A 17,967-nucleotide genomic window follows, 5' to 3' on the forward strand; every position below is an offset into this window, starting at 1 on the left:
ATTCTCATTTTTCACTTATCTCTCAAGATAAGATCAACAGAAAAATAAAAATAAAAATTAAAAAGGGAAGGGTGTAGAAGAGGAAACGGCATGGCAGAAAAAGAGAGAATTGAGGAAGAAGAAAATCATGATAATCCATCCATTTCGTCATTTGTTCTCCTTCATTTTTTTGTAAGTAAGCTTAATTCTTTTTAATCTAATCTTAATATCTTAGCTTAATCCTTCCTAATGGGAGCTTATTATGTTAACATATGGTGAATTTAATGTAAAAAGGGAGGATTAGACAAAGGTGTAAGACGGTCTTAACAAAGTAATTATAAATTCATTACAAGGGTTAATTTTGTTTATCTTTGAGTAGATGAAGGTTGTTGAGGATGAAAAGTTTCTGATTTTATAAGTATAGGAACCCAATTAACATATTCAAGTGAATTAAGGGGAAGATTTAAGATAATAATCACGTTTTAATTAAGTTTAGACTAAGAACATGCTAAAACCGAGATTAATGATTTTTCACAGAAACTGTATCAGTAATTAACCCAGTTTTTCTACCTGAAATGCTCGTAACTGGGAAAAATTGCTCATGAACAATAATTTAGATCTTTGTCTTAGCTTTCCAGAATGAGCAATTAGATAATCTAAGTCCATGTAGTTTAAAAGTTATGACTGTTTTGCCAAGAGGACTCAAAACTTATTCTGCAGGATTATAAAACTGGAAGGGTTGTAAATATTATACAATAAGTTATTGAAAACTAGTGATTTTGGGAAAACTTTGTGCATAAGAGTTTTAGATCTTATTCTTAACTTTCCAAGCATATAAATATCATATTCATACGATTTGTAAATTAAGAGTTATGATTTATTTGGTAAACTTGGTCTGGAATGATACTTAACTCCTTTCTAGAAACAGAGTTTGTTAGCATGTACAATTTTGGTAAGCATAAGTCGTTTTCAGAGATTTTTCAGTCGGAATTATTTGTCACGAATTTCATCTAGTTTTCAGAAAGGTGAGCCACTTTCATAGGTGAAGTGTTGGTAAGGAGATGTTCTTGTAAGAAGGTATAAGGGTTAGAATTGCACTTCTACGGAAAGTAGGTATACTTTATCCTAAAATTCGAGTTCAAAGGCTTCAAATGGATAACTTCTCCTAGAAAAAATTGTTCATATAGAGGTTATGTACTTGTATATCAAAATTTTAAGACTTGAGGATTATAGCTTAGCTCACCACCCGCAGTGGCGAGCTGGGCATACAAAAATGTAGTTAGTGAGGATTATAGTTTGGCTCACAGCCTACAGTGGCGAGCCGATATTGAAATAGTTTCGCTCCAGTCCGCAATGGCGAGCCGATATTGAAATAGTTTCGCTCCAGCCCGCAGTGGCGAGCCGATTTTGAAATAGTTTGGCTCACAACCCGCCCTGGCGAGCCGGGAGTAAGAAAATGTCTTTAATAGTCGTATGAGGTAAAGTGAATCCTATCTCATCCATAGTAAAGTTTCTTATTTCCTAACATTTGAATTTTTATTCTGAACAAATCATTTTGTGATAGATTTGAGACAAACTTGTATAATCTAAAAAGACAGAGAGTGTATCTCTTATGGATTATTTTGGGAAGATCCTCCACTAGTAAATAATGTATAAGTCCATCTCTACTTATTGCTCTTCTTGTTTGTTGTTTTATGTGTGTGATTTACCTTGTTGAAGTGATGAGTAAATAGCTTTCGACTAGAAAACAAACACATGCAATATAAAGGTACTGCGTAGTTTGTTTTAGTTTCAATAGGAACCATGAGTTAGTGATTGACTAGGAGAAGTGCAGAACATTAGTTAAGAGACTTGTTATTCTACTATCATTTCCTATACTATTTGTATTAGCATTGTAAATGAAAAGATTTGTGAAACACAAGTCAATTGCTTATTTTCATCCCCCTCTACCTTTTGATTATCTTAGTTCTATGTGATTCCGTATAAGGTACTAAGAATGTTAGTATCTCTTTGTCTTCTGAATTTCTTTTCAGGTCTTCTGTTACTGTTCAAAACAATTTATTTCAAGTCGAGATTTTAGCTAAAGACCCATCTTTTATTGTTTTGTATAAAACCATTTGTAAGAAGAGACTTTGTATATTGATTATAACATTTTTGTATTTCGGCGAGTTTTATATGTAAAATGTTAATTTTTCTTGAGCCGAAAATCATGGGTGTTACAGATAAAAATTTGGATTTTTACTCTTAGCTGACGTGGCAAACGTCCGTTGGTGGAAAGCAATTAGGAATGATCGCTGACATGGCAACACAAGAGTCCTTGGATTAAAGCAATTAACAAACACACTTGTGCTTGTTTATCACGCAAAAGAGGATGGGAAAGAGACAAATAACAGCATCCTATTATCATGGAACTGCCCCAAAATCCAGAAGCAGAAGTATGAGAACGTTTATGAGGCTCTAGACCTAGCAACCGCAGCTATATAAAGTCAAGAATAGGCAGATAAAAATAAATTCATCTCGTTCCACACACCTACACTCACACTCGCAATCCCGTCAATCATTTGGCAATATTCCAGTAGCAAATTAGCCTTTGTATTCCTTACTTGCATAAATTCTGTCTCGATTATAGTGTCAAATTGGTGGGATTCCGACTCCTCCCGCGGTTGTTCCCACATCGGGTTTTCAGCATCACCAAAACTCCGCGTGTAAATCCTTTATCTCGTTGTTCTTTCGTTCGCTAATATCGTTGCATTCGTTTCATCGTTGGCCATAGATCGGTCATTATAACTCACTAATTAAATCCATCACTCGGTAAATTTTTACCCAAACAGAATCTCACTTGCTTGTGGCCGATCTCATGCACCTAATTTTATAAATCCGCTGCAGAGGAATCAACAAGTGGTATCAGAGCCGATGGTGCTCGAGAGGGCGTGGAGTAGCGTCGTGGTTGCGGAGTAGCACCACCGTTGGACTCTCTTCCTTGGTTGACCAGAGATGCGGAGTAGCATCGTACATAGTATCATGGTCGGCCCGACACGGGGTTGTGTCGAGTGCGGAGTAGCGCCAAGTGTTATTAGAGCCGACGGTTTGGCTTGGGTCAGGTGCAGAGTAGCGCCAAGTGAGGTTACTCCTCCTATCACCAATTGGTTTTAGGATGGAACTTCACTTGACTTGTAGACCGGTCTCATACACCTAATTCTATAAACCCGTTCCGGAGGATTCAACAACATTAATTCCAATTGCAATCCACAAAAGTTTTAAGAGTTTGCTTTAATGGATACGAGTATATGTTACAGAAATAATAATAATAATATGAATACGAATATGAATAATGAATAAAGGCATAACTTATATTGACAGTAGGCTCGTTAGGAGGGTACTAAAACTGACCTCCCTTAAGAATAATGTATTACTCATTCATATCCCGCTTCATTACACTTCTACTCTGCATAAAGATGCCATAAGTTAATGACTATAGATATCCTAGGATAGCAATCAAGGGATCCACTTAAAAGCTCACTATCGTTTCAACTCATCACCATGAAAGGATATATTGCTATGCTGCTAATTTAAAATTTAACTAAAGTTTGGACAGGAGCTTGCTTAACTTTTTAGGGTTGAGATTATGATACAAACTTTAATTATACTTTTGCGAATCGTTAGAGGAAGAGAAGATACATTTCAATAATGGAACTATACTATTACATTGTCAAGCATACAAAACAGGTGCATAATTGTCCTTCTAATCTCCGAAAATATCTCGAAGTTATAATCATTAAATTGAAGAGCAGGCACTTCGGGCACTAACAATTTAACATAAGGAAGTCGCGTTTTTAATTTAACAAAAGGAAGTTGCTGAAGAAACAAGAAACGGTTTATAAAAAATATAGAGCCATGTTTCAGACAGCTGTGCGATCATCCTAAGCCCAGTAATGGTCTAGGGAACGATCATCTACAGCGAACCAAGTAATCTACTGATCACTAGCAGCCGTCAATCACGCTCTGATCGCACACCCATTGGTTCATCAACAACACGGTGTAACCTGCCTCTGTAGATCTCAAGGATACAGAGGTATAACCCTATAGGAAAGATCTTGTTCAAGTAAGGTCATGCCAATTGCTTGCTGCGCAGTAGTATAAACATGAGCCTGGTATTGCACTTCGCTGATGTGGGGTGATGGCTCGTCTATCCGTCTATGCTCTTATATTTATTATACCATTATTATTATTATTATTATAACTAATAAAAAGTGTACATCATCCTACAGAGCAACATCCACGAATGAAGAGATGGGTGCACCACACGATTTCAATATCTCGACCATGGTGGCACTCGAAGGCAGTTGAACCGGAGCAGAGGAGGTGGCCGTGTTGAAGGCTATGGAAAATTGATTGAGGATTGTACTGGATAAATAACAAACAAAAGTTGAGACTTGCTTGAAACTCCTAATACAATGTGAGAAACTAATTCCGGGATGCAACTCTCTAGGTACACGGTTTGATCTATAGAATATCTAAAATAGAGTTTTACAATTAGGAAAAGTAGAAATAAGTCCCTCAATGGAGGTATATTTTAAACAACCAAAAGTCTTGCGTAATGATGCAACGAGTTATTGTAAAGCCTACAAGAATGAAAGTGATGATAAATTGAGGCTAATCTGATGACAATGGTGGTTTTATAGTGAAAAATGACAACAATGACAACCCCCTTCGATGGCCATTTGGAAGTTTGACCATGCGATAATTTTTAACAGGACTGGTTTCGGGTTAGATGTGATCATTCGGACCGTGAAGGCACGGTGAGGAGAGCTATTATCCAGCAACCTAGACTTGAGCAAAGCATAGATGTTGCAGAGGCATAGTCGACACAATTTGGATTAATTATGACACAACATGGTGCGACCGATGTAATTCTCGAGTTCGACTCCTTTCATCAGTTGATAACCATGCTTCAAACATCTAGGATGGCAATGGATCCCGGATCCAGATCCGACCGTCGGATCTGGATCCGGCGGGTCGGATCTGGATCTCAATATAGTGGATCCAGTGAATATGGATATGGATCGGATCCATATGCATAAAAACGGATCCGAATATGGATGCATATGGTCGAGATCCAGATCCTACCCTAGATTCATTTTTATTCTATTTTAAAATGAAATTTAAAAAGTAGTTAAAGAAATAGTAAAATTATATTCTTTTCTTAGAGTTCAGTTAACATAATTCCCTAAATCCAAAACTAGTTTCATATCACTACCCTTTACTGGTGGAGTGTGACAAACTCAATGGAGTTAAACGTCCCTTTAGGAGTATCGACGCTTGGCTCCGAACCATAGTCCAGGTTTCGACGACTTGGTGAAATCGAAATTGTAGTTGACAAAACATAACCTTTCTTGCACACAACCTCAAAAGTCTGCTTAATTTCGAGGGCAATCACATAACCTTTTTTTGCGCACACAACCTCAAAAGTCGTTGGATATTCAATCATAATCCCAATTGTAATTGACAACAGTCAAAACATTGAAGAATTTTTTAACCTGAAGTTGTTTTTTTGTTGTCTTGCTTCAATGGTCGTGCTAAGATCGTGGTTGCCATCTTAAACACGGTCAAAGTCACTGTTGTTAAACTTGACCTCTGTTGTAGGAACTTACGATACTATGATTTAAAAAGTTAATTACCAACCCGATCATAGATAGGATCTTAATTTTATACTTATGTTTATACTTTTCTTAAATTTTTAAAAGTAGGATCTTAAAACAATTATGTGATACGACTTCATTTTCCGGTTCTTGATAAATATAACTTTAGTGTAGAAATAAACTCTAAATGTTGATAAAGTGTGGAGAAATGATGACATAATTGTCTTGAGATGAAAATATGATATTTGACCATATTATAACATTGTAGTTATGTTTTTTTAATTAATTTATACAAACTCTGATTACATGCGCACATTGGACAAACTGAAACAGCAAAAATACAGCTAAAGGAAGCAGCTGATCACAAGATAGACTTCATTTGGGAAGGGGCCGCGCGGACGCAGGCCCCCACAGTAACAAATTATGACGTACGAGCTCCTACGTGAGGAGACGTTAGGCAGGCACCCCTCCTAAGTGCAATGGAGGTCACCAACCTAGGCCATGAGCCTTCATGATCACCCATTGACCAAGTCCAGGTAAGTGGTTTGCTGGATGTACATCCTTTTATATTTATACCAGTTGTATTCTCTTTTTCGTGACTCCAGACCGATGTGGGATACAAAACGCTTTGTATTCCTGTGCAACACCACCTTACCCAGTCTTAAATGCCAGCTTGATGTTGAGATCTGAATCCTTAGCGACAAATTAAAAGGTACCTGTTAGATTTAGGATCTAATAAAAGTTCATCAATTTCCTTCAATAATTGCTACGTATTTTCTTAAAACAAATACAATTTCCTTCAAGAAAAGTTCATCAATTCTAATACAATTGTTAGATTTAGGATGTAAGATACTAAGATGTGCTTGCAATTGTATCAACCGATGATTACTATACCACAATATCTACTTTAATAAGGAACGTCATTCTGTTTTAGTCAAATTAGCTTTTTCTTGATGTTTACATATACTCAGTAATGGGAAATACAAGAGCATACTACATAGAAGCGTCGTAAACAAGGAGAAAACTCGGATGTCATGGGGTGTGTTTTGCTTTCCCCCAAGCAACACGGTCACTATATATAGCTCTTCCTGAGCTTCTTAGCGACAACAACCATGCTAAGTACTCCGTACTCGACTAAAAGCCTGAAACATACGCTCAGTTTCGATTTAACAAGATTAACAAGCTACCCCACCGATGTGTACTTTATTAAGTAGTTAATCTATTTGCTCTGGTCGGATGATTACGCTTTTCTAATTGTTAAGTGTCCTCCTCACATTGGAGGTTGATGGCGCTTTCCAGCTTGGAACGAATTCTCATTTTGTTGGGTTGAGAAACTACTTTGTGAAGCATTCTTCATTGCTAACACAGCTATTATATGGGAATTGAGAAATGAAGTTATTTTCTGAACAAGAAACTTTATTGGCCCTCCATAATGAATAAATTGCTTTTGAGAGTTGTTTGTGGTGCAAATCATGGAAGAGAACTTTACCTTACACTTTGGAGGAATGGTTAAACAATCCGAGAACAATGAGATCATGGAAGGATAAAAGGATACATTGTTTTTAAAGGAGGAATGGTGAACAATTTCTAGAAAGGTAAAGTTTTCGTTTTGGAAAACATACATTTCTTTTTGCTTCTTGTGAATTTTTTTGCAACTTTACTCAATTTAGGTCTCTGGGATATTATCCTATGTTAATAATAAAAATAATATAAGACGCAATCAAGCCTTGCTTCCTCAAAAGTCGGTGAATATTCAATCCTAACCGTAATTGTAGGTTTGTTGTAGCCTAATTTCGACGGTCAACTCGATCTTTCATAGGCGGTATCTTAGTTTTACATAATCTTACATTATAGTTTCCTTAAAATTTTTAAAAGTAAGATCCTTAATACAATCATATGATTCTATGTTAGTAAGACAAAAACATTTCCCCGGTTCTTAATATATATGGTAAAATATCATACAGTACAATTTTAATCTCAAGATTGTGCCATTGGATGAAGTGGAGATGACCGAAAGTTATAGTTAGTTTGGGCAGAGGCCGCGCGAACGCAGGCCCCCACAGTAACAAATTATGACGTACGAGCTCCTACTTGAGGAGACGTTAGGCAGGCACCCCTCCAAAGTGCAATGGAGGTCACCAACCTAGGCCATGAGCCTTGATGATCACACATTGACCACGTCCAGGTAAGTGAGTTGCTAAATATCCATCCTTTCATATTTATAGCAGCTGTATTCTTTTCTCCAGAATTCCAGAACGATGTGGGACACAAAACGCTTTGTATTTTCTGTACAATACCACGTCTTAAATGCCAACTTGATGTTGAGATCTGAATCCTTTGCGACAAAGGTAGATTTTGGATGTAATAAGTACATCAATGTTGGATCTGAATCCTTCAATAATTAAAAGTACATCAGATTAGTGAGAGATGGCATGAGAGCTTATATTAGTTGGTTGAGTAATCAAATGTTGACAATTCATTACTTGAGTTTAAAATTGGACTTATCACATTAAAAATAACAATATGAATTAGCGAGAATTAAGTCTTGTACACTCTCCCTCAAAATAAATTATTGTGAGACCCGTAATCGAGTAACTAAAAGACGTATAATAGACACGTAAAACATTTTAAACAAGGTACTAAATACATTTTGAAATATAATGATGTGCGATAAAATAGGTATTTTACAATATAAACATGGGTACCGGTTAAAAACCGTCACAGGTACAATTCCCAACATTGCTTATCTTTGCTAGTAAAACAGCTGTGATCTCCTAAATGCCAAAGGGAAATGAATCCAGAGACCTTGGGTTAGAACAAGATATGGAAAGATGCCAATTGGGGGGTTGTTGATTACTCTACTTTCAGAAGGCCTTGGTTTAGACTTTAGAGGTGGAAAGATGCCAATTGGGTTGTGCTGTTGATTATCTTCCTTGTGCACTTTACATTCATATCGGTTATCAATTTGAGGTATTACTGTTACCATTATCACTTGTTTTATTTGTTAAATCAAATTCCCGTGTGAGAGGACCACCAACAAATTCCAATTGCAAGGTGTAACATAGGTTACGTGTGAGGTATTCAAGTGTCAGACCGCATCACTAATATCATAAGTTACGTGTGAGCTTGAATAATTGTATCGACCAACTACTATACCACGATATCTTCTACTTTAATAAGAGAAGTCATATTGTTTTAGTCAAATCATCTTCTTCTTGATGTTTACAAAGCTCTTCCTGAGCTTGGTTACGGTTTACAAAGATTAACAAGCTACCCCACTGATGTGTACTATGGTATTAAGTAGTTAATCTCTTTGCTCCGGTAAGATGTTTACGCTTTTCTAATTGTTAGACATTTACTGTAGAAAGAAGCGTATCACATCGGAGGTTGATGATGCTTTATGGTTTGGAACGATTCCCATTTTGTTGGGTTTGAGAAACTACTTTGTCAAGCATTCTTCATTGCTATCGCAACTGTTATATGGGAATTGAGAAATGAAGTTATTTTCTGAACAAGATACCTTATTGGCACTGCACAATGGATAAATTGCTTTTTAGAGTTGGGTTGTGGTGAAAATCATGGAAGAGAACTCTACCATACACTTTGGAGGAATAATGGTTAAACAATCGGAGAGCAATAAGATCATGGAAGGAGAAAATGATACATTGTTTTTGGAGGAATGGTTATATAATTTCTAGAAAGGTAAAGTTTTCGTTTTAGAAATGACACTTTATTTTTTTCGTATTTCTGATTCCTATGAACTTTTTTGAGACTTTACTCAATGTAGATTTTAATATAAGCCTCTGCTTAATTTCAAGGGCAATCACATTAACCTTTTTGGCGCACACAACCTCAAAAGTCATTGGATATTCAATCATAATCGTAATTGTAGTTGACAAAAAATTGAAGATTTTCTTAAACTGAAGTTGTTTGTTGTAGTCTAGCTTCGATAGTCGTGCTAGGATTGCGTTTGTCATCTTAAACACGGCCAAACTCATTGTTGTTGAACTTGATCCATCATCCATATGAGATCCTACAATTCAAAAAGCAGTGACAAATCCGATCATAGGTGGGATCTTAGTTTTTATATAATCTTACGTTTATTGTTTCCTTAAATTTTTGAAAGTAAGATCTTAATACAAACATTTGATTGGTTCTTATTTTAATAATATGGTAAAATTATCATATTTCGATCATAAGATAGGCACAGTGGATGACTGAGGGATGTAAAATACAGGCTACAAAAAGTTGAACTTTGTTCGGGGAGGATCAGAGGGATGTAAAATACAGGATACAAAGAGTTAAAACTTTGTTCAAGGAGGATCAAAATGTTGGACTAGTTTGGGCAGGGGCCGCGCGAACGCAGGCCCCCACAGTAACAAATTATGACGTACGAGCTCCTACGTGAGGAGACGTTAGGCAGGCACCCCTCCAAAGTGCAATGGAGGTCACCAACCTAGGCCATGAGCCTTCTTGATCACCCATTGACCACGTCCAGGTAAGTAATTTGCATGATGCCCATCCTTTCATATTTATATGAGATGTATTCTCTTCTTGGGGATTCCAGACCGATGTGGGATACAAAACGCTTTGTATTTCCTCTGCAACACCACCTTACCCTGTCTTAAAGTAATGCCAGCTTGACGTTGAGATCTGATAATATGGTGTTAAAGGTACCAAGATAGATTTTCGATGTAAATGTAGTAACATCAATTTTGTAATACCTACAATAATTGTTACTTAGTTTCTTAAACAGTACAATTTCTTTTACCTCATAACAATAACAAAAAGGACAAGTTTTATTTCTTTATAAACTATGATAAAATATGTACCAAAAAATAAACTATTGTAACATAATGGAGCTCTTTGTTTGGATTATCATCTTAACATGTTTTCCCTCTTTTAATTAATTAATTAATTAATTTTACAATTGTGCACATTATAAATTAAGAAAAGTCAATGAAAGATAAAAAAAAAAAAAAAACTATGGCTAATATAACTAGGTAACACTTGAAATCTGAAAATGGCAATTTTGTGAATTTAGTAGTTAATCAATTTTTTCCAGTAGGATGTTTAAGCTTTTCTAAAAATTCTAGTTGTTAAAGACATTTATAACAATGTGTAAGTATCATATTAGAAAGGGTGGGTGAGAGCACAAATAATATTATACAACCAGTTGTATAATAAGTATTGTACAATTTTATACATTAATCCAAGTTTATGTGTAATTTTTCATAGTTTTGTAAGAGTTTATTTTTTTTGTTTAAGTGTGTGAGTTCAAAAACTTTACAGCATAGCTCAGATTCTTCTAAACAAAACTCGAAAACTTTAGTACACAGCTCGGATTCTGCATCATACAACTGCATACAACAGGTTGTATATTCTACTCATTCGGGTGAGAGTGGGTGGGTTTTATGACTTTATAGACTTATGTTCTTGTATGTCTGCTTATCTCGTAATTCCTCCGTCCCAATCTATCTATTCATTTTAACATAAAAATTAAAGAAAGAAACGAGAGTGATTTTGGACAACACAAAATCACGGGGGCAGCCAATGGAATGTTGTGGCCATGTTCCAAATTTCGGGTGGGGGTCCTTGCGATAGTAATTTCGAAATTTTTATTCATAATAAGAAAATATAGTACTTTTTACATTTGCGAAAGCGTAATGTTCAAAATTTCAAATACTATGAACAAAAACTAATCACGCCAATGGATTGATTTTAATCATAAAGTTTAATATTCTTCTTTCGTTTCTCGTAAACAAATACTCACCATTTCTTATATTTAGCCAATTGACACATGTTTTGTATAAGAGTAACTTGAAAAAAATAAAGTTTCAAGAAAAATATTGACAAATGTAAGTGCATCATCGATAATAACATGTTTTTCACACGTGTCTAATGTTTTTTTAAGAAGATGAAAGAGTTCTCAATAAATGAAATCATTTTTTAAAAAGTAGCAAGCTTAATAAGTCACTACTTACACTAAAATGGTACATTTGTTTTAAATAGTTAAAGCAATATTTTAGTTAAATTCATATACTTTTTAAAATTTATAAATGAGAACATATAAGAGATTAAAAGAAAGAATGAAACAACAATAACTAATTAGAGCTAACAAAGTAGAGAAAAGATAAACTACTAAGTAAAAAGCCAAAAACATTATCAATAAGATCGAGGTGGAAGTTAAACAACCAAAAAAACTGATGTAAAATTAATAGCACCAAAAATCGAGACGTAGACCTCTGTGAACCTTAAAAATTGGTTGGCATACTACCGCTAAGCCAAAGACGGACCAGCTAGTCTTGCTATAGACGAGTATGTCCGTCTATTGCTATAGACGGGTCAAATACAATGAAAGCGGTGACATTTTTTGCCCACAACCCCACTTGTTGTTTGTCCTATAAGGAAAGTGGTATTGTATTTGACCCGTCTTTTATTATAGACGGATAATGTCGGATAATGTCTGTCTATAATGAGAATTTGTGAAGACGGAATCAGTAACAATATAACACATTTAAGCATCTTTATAGCAGAATTAGCTTTCCCAGATGAGGCCCCAATCCTTATTGGGCCCCGGTTCGGTGAACCGAATTGCTCATGTCAATGGCCGCCCCTGCAAAATCATAATATCCCACTTGTGTAGGAGATAACCTACAATAACTTATCCTTAGTAGAAGTAGATAACTATTGATTGAAACACCCTAAAAAGTAAATAAATAACTATTAACCAGGATGGAGGAAGGAGTTGGTTTGTCTCTAAACAAATTAAGATCTTGTATTTGACAAATAATTTGTATTTCTCTTTTCTAATGAGAGTATTTGACTAGTAATAATATTTTAAAAACCATTAAAAAGGAGAATGTTGAACATATACTCATTTGATGACTATTTTTCTCATGTACCTCGAATCCGCTCCAATGTTATGCACCCATTTATTTTTTGAGAAAAAGGATTACGCATCTGAAATAGTACCTCAAACCTTGTAGTTTTTGAGCATATACACATTTTTTCTGAGCATATTATCATTTATAAATATAGTTTTTGAGCAATATTATATTTTTTTAGTGTAATGTTTTAGTAAATGTGATCAAAAACTTTATATTAAAGTAGAACTCAAAAACTTTAAAATAAAACTCATATAATAAATAATAAGAGGTACTACCTCAGATGTATAGTCTATGAACTGTTATTTTTTAGAGGTTTTCAACACTATACTTCAACCGTATTTTTACTCATTTATAAATAAAAGTTTTCTATGAAAGATATACTCTTCCTCCCGATCAATTATTTACCTACTCGATTTTATTTTTTTGTATTTCATAGGTTAGAAAAACATACTCTCCTTCCTTTTCAATTGTATTTTTTGGTATCTCATAGGTTAGTTGTATATTTTATGCATGTTAAGGACAAAGTTTTCAAAATTAAACCTTTATACAATGAATTTTTAATTTCGGATTATTTTTAGAAACTGTATATAATTATTTCCCGAAATTAATACTAATTAGTAAATTAGGTTTTAATCTGCTACTGATTAAAAATGAGATTATATTATTATTATTATTTAATATTTGAATAAAAAGACGAAAATTTAAAGTAGGATTGGGCTTGGGATAGGGAGGCCTGCACGAGCGAGTTCTGCAAAGTAAGCAGCGTCAACACTTGGCCAGCCTATTTCCCTTCCAAAAATAAAATGCGCACCATTTATATTAGCAGCGCTGCGGCCGGTTCTCACCGCCCGCTTTGTTTTCCTTACTCATTAGTTTAAGGCAGTTTGTAACGTTACTCAAAACTCCTACTTAGAGCCACTCACCTCATTGTTTTTATTTATTTTACGATGTGGGAGAACTAGCTTTTCTTTTTTTGCCCAAGTTGCTCCCATAGTGAACTAGCTTGGTGCATCCCAATTCCCAAATGAGTCATTCATCGTCACCGGTACAAGTCGTAGATAAGAGTTATGACTAATTAAAGTTTCTTTTTTTATAACAAGGGGAGTAAGTAAAAAATTAAATAGTTATGGTATACAAGATAGAAAACATTATTTTTTTATGTCATGTATTTTGCAGACATAAATTATTGTAGTTGCTAAAATCACATGTGGAAATAGTCTGCCATTGTTCATTTTCGCGTTAGCTTATTTGCGAAGACAAACTTGCTAGATCCATCCCAACATCATATATGTCCATCATTTACATAGTTCATATTTGATAGATAAACTGTTTCAAGTACATTGTATTGTTGTACTCGATTTCTTCGAAGTTGTGAAAATTATGAGAATATACAACTTAGATGAAAGTAGTAAAAGAAATTTCATAAAGTTTGGCACGAAAGATAGAGTACCATTTATACTCTATTAATAGATGAGAAAATTTCACCATAAGCGATTGTTTTTTTTTTTTTTTTTTTCATTTTGTTGTACAGAGAGACAAAGACGATTTTAATGCTTACGGTCTCGAATATATTTCCATTTAATCTCGTATAAGTTGATTTCAAAAAAAAAATGAAGTTTAGTCCGTTATAAGTTTGTAGCACAACAGAGAAACAGTTCGTTTCAAGAAAATATATTCCTTTGGGTTTTTTGTTTGAAGAAAATATATTTCGTTTTTATTTGATCTTTATGAGATTCGATCAAGATGTACAAAGTAATATAATAATATTGTATCACGGTGCTTTTTAATAAGCCTCTTATTTCTGACGTATCACATTTATCATTAGCATTGCATGTGCCGGGGGATTCAACCCCTCGTCACCCACAAAAAAAAAAAAGAAAAAAAACTTGCGAATATGTGTGACTCAATTTTAATGAATTTTATCCAACACGTTGATTAACGTATATGGAATATTCATTCAACAGACTAAAATTGGACTAAAAATGGGCAAGGGCCGCGACGAGCGCAGGCCCCCACTACCACAAATTACGACGTACAGTCTCCCAACAAGGGGAGATGTTAAGCGGATGCACTTCCCAATGATGTGCAATGGAAGCCATCTGCCTAGGCAATGGGCCTTCTTGATCACCCATTATGCCCCGTCCAGGTATGTAAGTTTTACCATTGTCCTGTCCCTTTGTTTTATACCCTCTTTCGTTTCTCTTTTCCTATAATCTTCCCATGTGGGATATCTATGCTCTTTTCTTCTAGTTTTCCTACGTGAGATACTTTTGCCATTATGTACATAGTACACGTTACGTAGCAAACTCCGATCAACGTGCTTCACCTCCTTCCATGAAAAAGAGAAGTTCTCCATTAGAGCTGCCTTTTACTGTTTAATACTTGATAATTTATTTTTTCCCATTCAGCCATTCTTACGGTGCTATTGTGACTCGATTTCAGCCAAAATGGGTTGATGAACTTTCTCAATTATGATCCCCAAAATATTTTACATTATCTTAAAGACATTGTATATACGGAATATTTCTCTTCAAATAAGCGAAGAGAGGCGTAAGGAGAGATTAGTGATGTTTAGTCTAGTCTTGCTTGTGACGGGCTAATTCCGTCACAAGCTTGTGACCTCTCATAAAAAGGGAGAGGGGACAAGGTGGGGTACTCCCCATGTGCTTCCACTCACCTCTCAATGGGTATTTTGTGAGAGGAAACGATACCCGTTATAAGCTTGCGACGGATACCTCCGTCACAAATGAGGATTTGTGATAACCATATAAGCTAAACTATTCGCATGTAAAAACATCAAAGGCCCAAAGCACACATTTGTTCAGAGTAAGTACACAAATGCCTTCTACTAAGACCTGTTGCAGGCTCCGTTTGGCACGACATTTCAGGTAGCTTATTTGACCAAAGTAGCTTATTTGACCAAAATTTCAGCTACCTGATTTTTTACAAGCGTTTGGCAAGTAGCTTATTTGGTCAAATAAGGTACCTGAAATGAAATGCTACCTCGGGTAGCATTTGAGAAATCAGTCGCGAAATGACTTATTTTCCATTTGGTACCCCTTTATTCTATAATATTAAATAATTTTCATATCCTTTTACGTCATTTTACCAAAATCACTACATTTTAAATTTAGTTTGCCAAACACATTTTTATATAATCGTTAACTTATCGGCTCCTCCTTTTCGGCCTACCTTATCGTTTACCTTTTCGGGTTTGATTAGCTTTTCGGTTTTTTTACTACCTTTTCGGGTTTTAATTTACCTTTTTCAGGTAGTTTTGCCAAACAGAGCCGTAAAGTGGGCTTCTTTACAAAAGGATTTGACATAAAACATTGTTAATGCGACTATTAGAAGAATAAGGAATATAGGATGATTATGGTAATTTAGGATTAAAGAGAGACAAACGGTGTAAATGGAGGTGGCTGAAATTTAAACTTTTCCACTCTTATTTTAATGAGTTTTTCTATATAGTATTCATGTATTTTTTTATTTTTTACGTGGTACACTTTCACTTTTTAAAATATATGTGGTACCCCTAACCTTTCCTATAAACAACTAGCCGTGACCCTAGCGTTATTTTCCGCTAATTTGCTCTATTAGTTGCTGTCATGGATGCATGTATGGTCGTTTTTTTTTACTTATTTTGCAATGCGTGGACAACGACGCGGATTTATGGTTTGTGTTTTCCTCCTAATTACCTCTCATTTTAACCTTGATCCTCATTTCAACCACACGTCCACACCCACCCTCTCGCCACCTCAAATTATGAACACTGTCTACGACCACCACCACCGTACAATCGAAACCACCACCTACAAGCAGAAGCTTGACTTTGTCGCATCACCACACTGCAAGCACTGCCTTCATCCCACCTTTGCCACCCTTTTTGCTTCACCCACATCGCACAGGACGCACACCACCTCTAAGCATGTCACCGCCTACGTTGCCTCATTCTTGTCGCACTACTAGTGTCGTCGTACAACCTCCACCTTCCTAATTGTTGAAAGTTGTTTGTAGTTGGAGGGTTGGCGGGGGTAGGGGAGCGGGGGTAGGCCGTCATGGTGGTGATATGGTGGGTGATAGGGTAAGAGAATGTGGCATATGGTGTTGAGAGGAGTGTTTTGTAGTATTAGGTAGGGAGATGTGGTGGGAATGGAGTCATGGAGATATGATGGATGTGGACTTGTGGAGTGGCCCGGTGGGAGATGTTGGAGTGAAGTATTGGTGGTGTTAGTGGGAAAAAGAGGTGTAAGTAAGTTTATTGCCAGATGTTCAGGGAGATATTTTAACGAATTAAAAGTGGTTAATTGTACATTTGATAAAGTTGGTAATTAATTATGTGTTTAACCTTAAAAGGAAAGCAAAATATGAAGTCACGTCATTAATTAACCGTCTAAATTGACGGAAAATAGTGTTAGGGTCACGGTCAGTTGTTTATGGGGAAAGTTAGGGGATACCACATATATTTAAAAAAGTGAAGGGGTACCATGTGAAAAATGAAAAAATACGGGGTACTATATAGAAAAACCCTATTTTAAATTAGAAGTGGTTGTTCCCTTACAATTTACTTTGGGACTGGAAAGAGTAGTTTACGATTCGTCCATATACTACTTGTTAACGAACTTTAACAAGGTAAGACAACGATAGAGCTACTCATCGCATAGCGTTATGGTGTGCAAAGTATAACCGACATTGTAACTTTATGTCACACACTCACACCTCACAAACATACAAGCATTGTACATTCAATATTTTAATCCTTTTTCTACTACTTTTACAAACAAACAAACACACAAACAAACAAACAAAAAAAACTAATCCAATTTTCATTCTAGTCCTCCTTCTCTTTCTAACTGCTTCCATATTTTTCTAACCCCTCTCCAATCTCCATCATCCTCCATCATCCAGTTAATAAATTTTCGTCTCCCTTAAATTATTATAATTAATTGACTATGTGGAACAAATTATATGACGTGACTCGTGAGCATCATCTTGAAAGAATTTTTTTATCCAAAATTTCTTATGCATGGAAAAAGTTGAAACTCGTGTTATTTTTACATTTGCTCGTATTCTTATGTGCTCGTATTTTAAAGCTCGTAATCCTTTTAAACTCGTATTCTTAACTTAATAACTCACAGTCTTATGTGCTCGTTTTTTTAAGTTCGTGATCATTTTAAGCTCGTCGTATTCTCATCTTAATAACTCATATTCTTATGTGCTCGTATTTTTAAGTTCGTGATCCTTTTAAGTCGTATTCTTTTTACATTAACTCGTATTATTATCTTAATAGCTCATATTCTTATGTGTTCGTATTTTTTAACTTGTATTCTTTTAATAATAGCTCGTATGATCGGGGTAGAAATTTTCCTCAAAGTATTGTTAGATGCATTTTTCCTTCTTGATGATGTGTAAATTGCATCTCGTTCATTGAAATATTGTTAGATGCATTTTTCCTCCTT

The 17,967-nt window shown here is 35.3% G+C and overlaps 6 non-coding genes across 6 annotated transcripts; all 6 read right to left on the reverse strand.

Annotated features, from left to right (window-relative positions):
* Nucleotides 1–3,872: 3,872 nt before the first annotated feature.
* LOC141650431 (small nucleolar RNA U3) lies at nucleotides 3,873–4,091 on the reverse strand. The gene has a single exon (XR_012546466.1). It is a non-coding gene; the product is annotated as a small nucleolar RNA U3 (small nucleolar RNA).
* A 1,910-nt stretch (nucleotides 4,092–6,001) lies between these two features.
* On the reverse strand, nucleotides 6,002–6,162 carry LOC141650811 (U1 spliceosomal RNA). Its single transcript, XR_012546825.1, has one exon. It is a non-coding gene; the product is annotated as a U1 spliceosomal RNA (small nuclear RNA).
* Nucleotides 6,163–7,650: 1,488 nt separating this feature from the next.
* Nucleotides 7,651–7,811, reverse strand: LOC141650776 (U1 spliceosomal RNA). The gene has a single exon (XR_012546792.1). It is a non-coding gene; the product is annotated as a U1 spliceosomal RNA (small nuclear RNA).
* Nucleotides 7,812–9,963: 2,152 nt separating this feature from the next.
* On the reverse strand, nucleotides 9,964–10,124 carry LOC141650650 (U1 spliceosomal RNA). The gene has a single exon (XR_012546671.1). It is a non-coding gene; the product is annotated as a U1 spliceosomal RNA (small nuclear RNA).
* Nucleotides 10,125–13,233: 3,109 nt separating this feature from the next.
* LOC141650218 (U12 minor spliceosomal RNA) lies at nucleotides 13,234–13,391 on the reverse strand. Its single transcript, XR_012546265.1, has one exon. It is a non-coding gene; the product is annotated as a U12 minor spliceosomal RNA (small nuclear RNA).
* A 1,104-nt stretch (nucleotides 13,392–14,495) lies between these two features.
* Nucleotides 14,496–14,662, reverse strand: LOC141650846 (U1 spliceosomal RNA). Its single transcript, XR_012546858.1, has one exon. It is a non-coding gene; the product is annotated as a U1 spliceosomal RNA (small nuclear RNA).
* Between the last annotated feature and the right edge of the window lie 3,305 nt (nucleotides 14,663–17,967).

This window comes from Silene latifolia, chromosome 3 (assembly GCF_048544455.1).
Source record: "Silene latifolia isolate original U9 population chromosome 3, ASM4854445v1, whole genome shotgun sequence".
In the NCBI taxonomy this organism is placed as follows: domain Eukaryota; kingdom Viridiplantae; phylum Streptophyta; class Magnoliopsida; order Caryophyllales; family Caryophyllaceae; genus Silene; species Silene latifolia.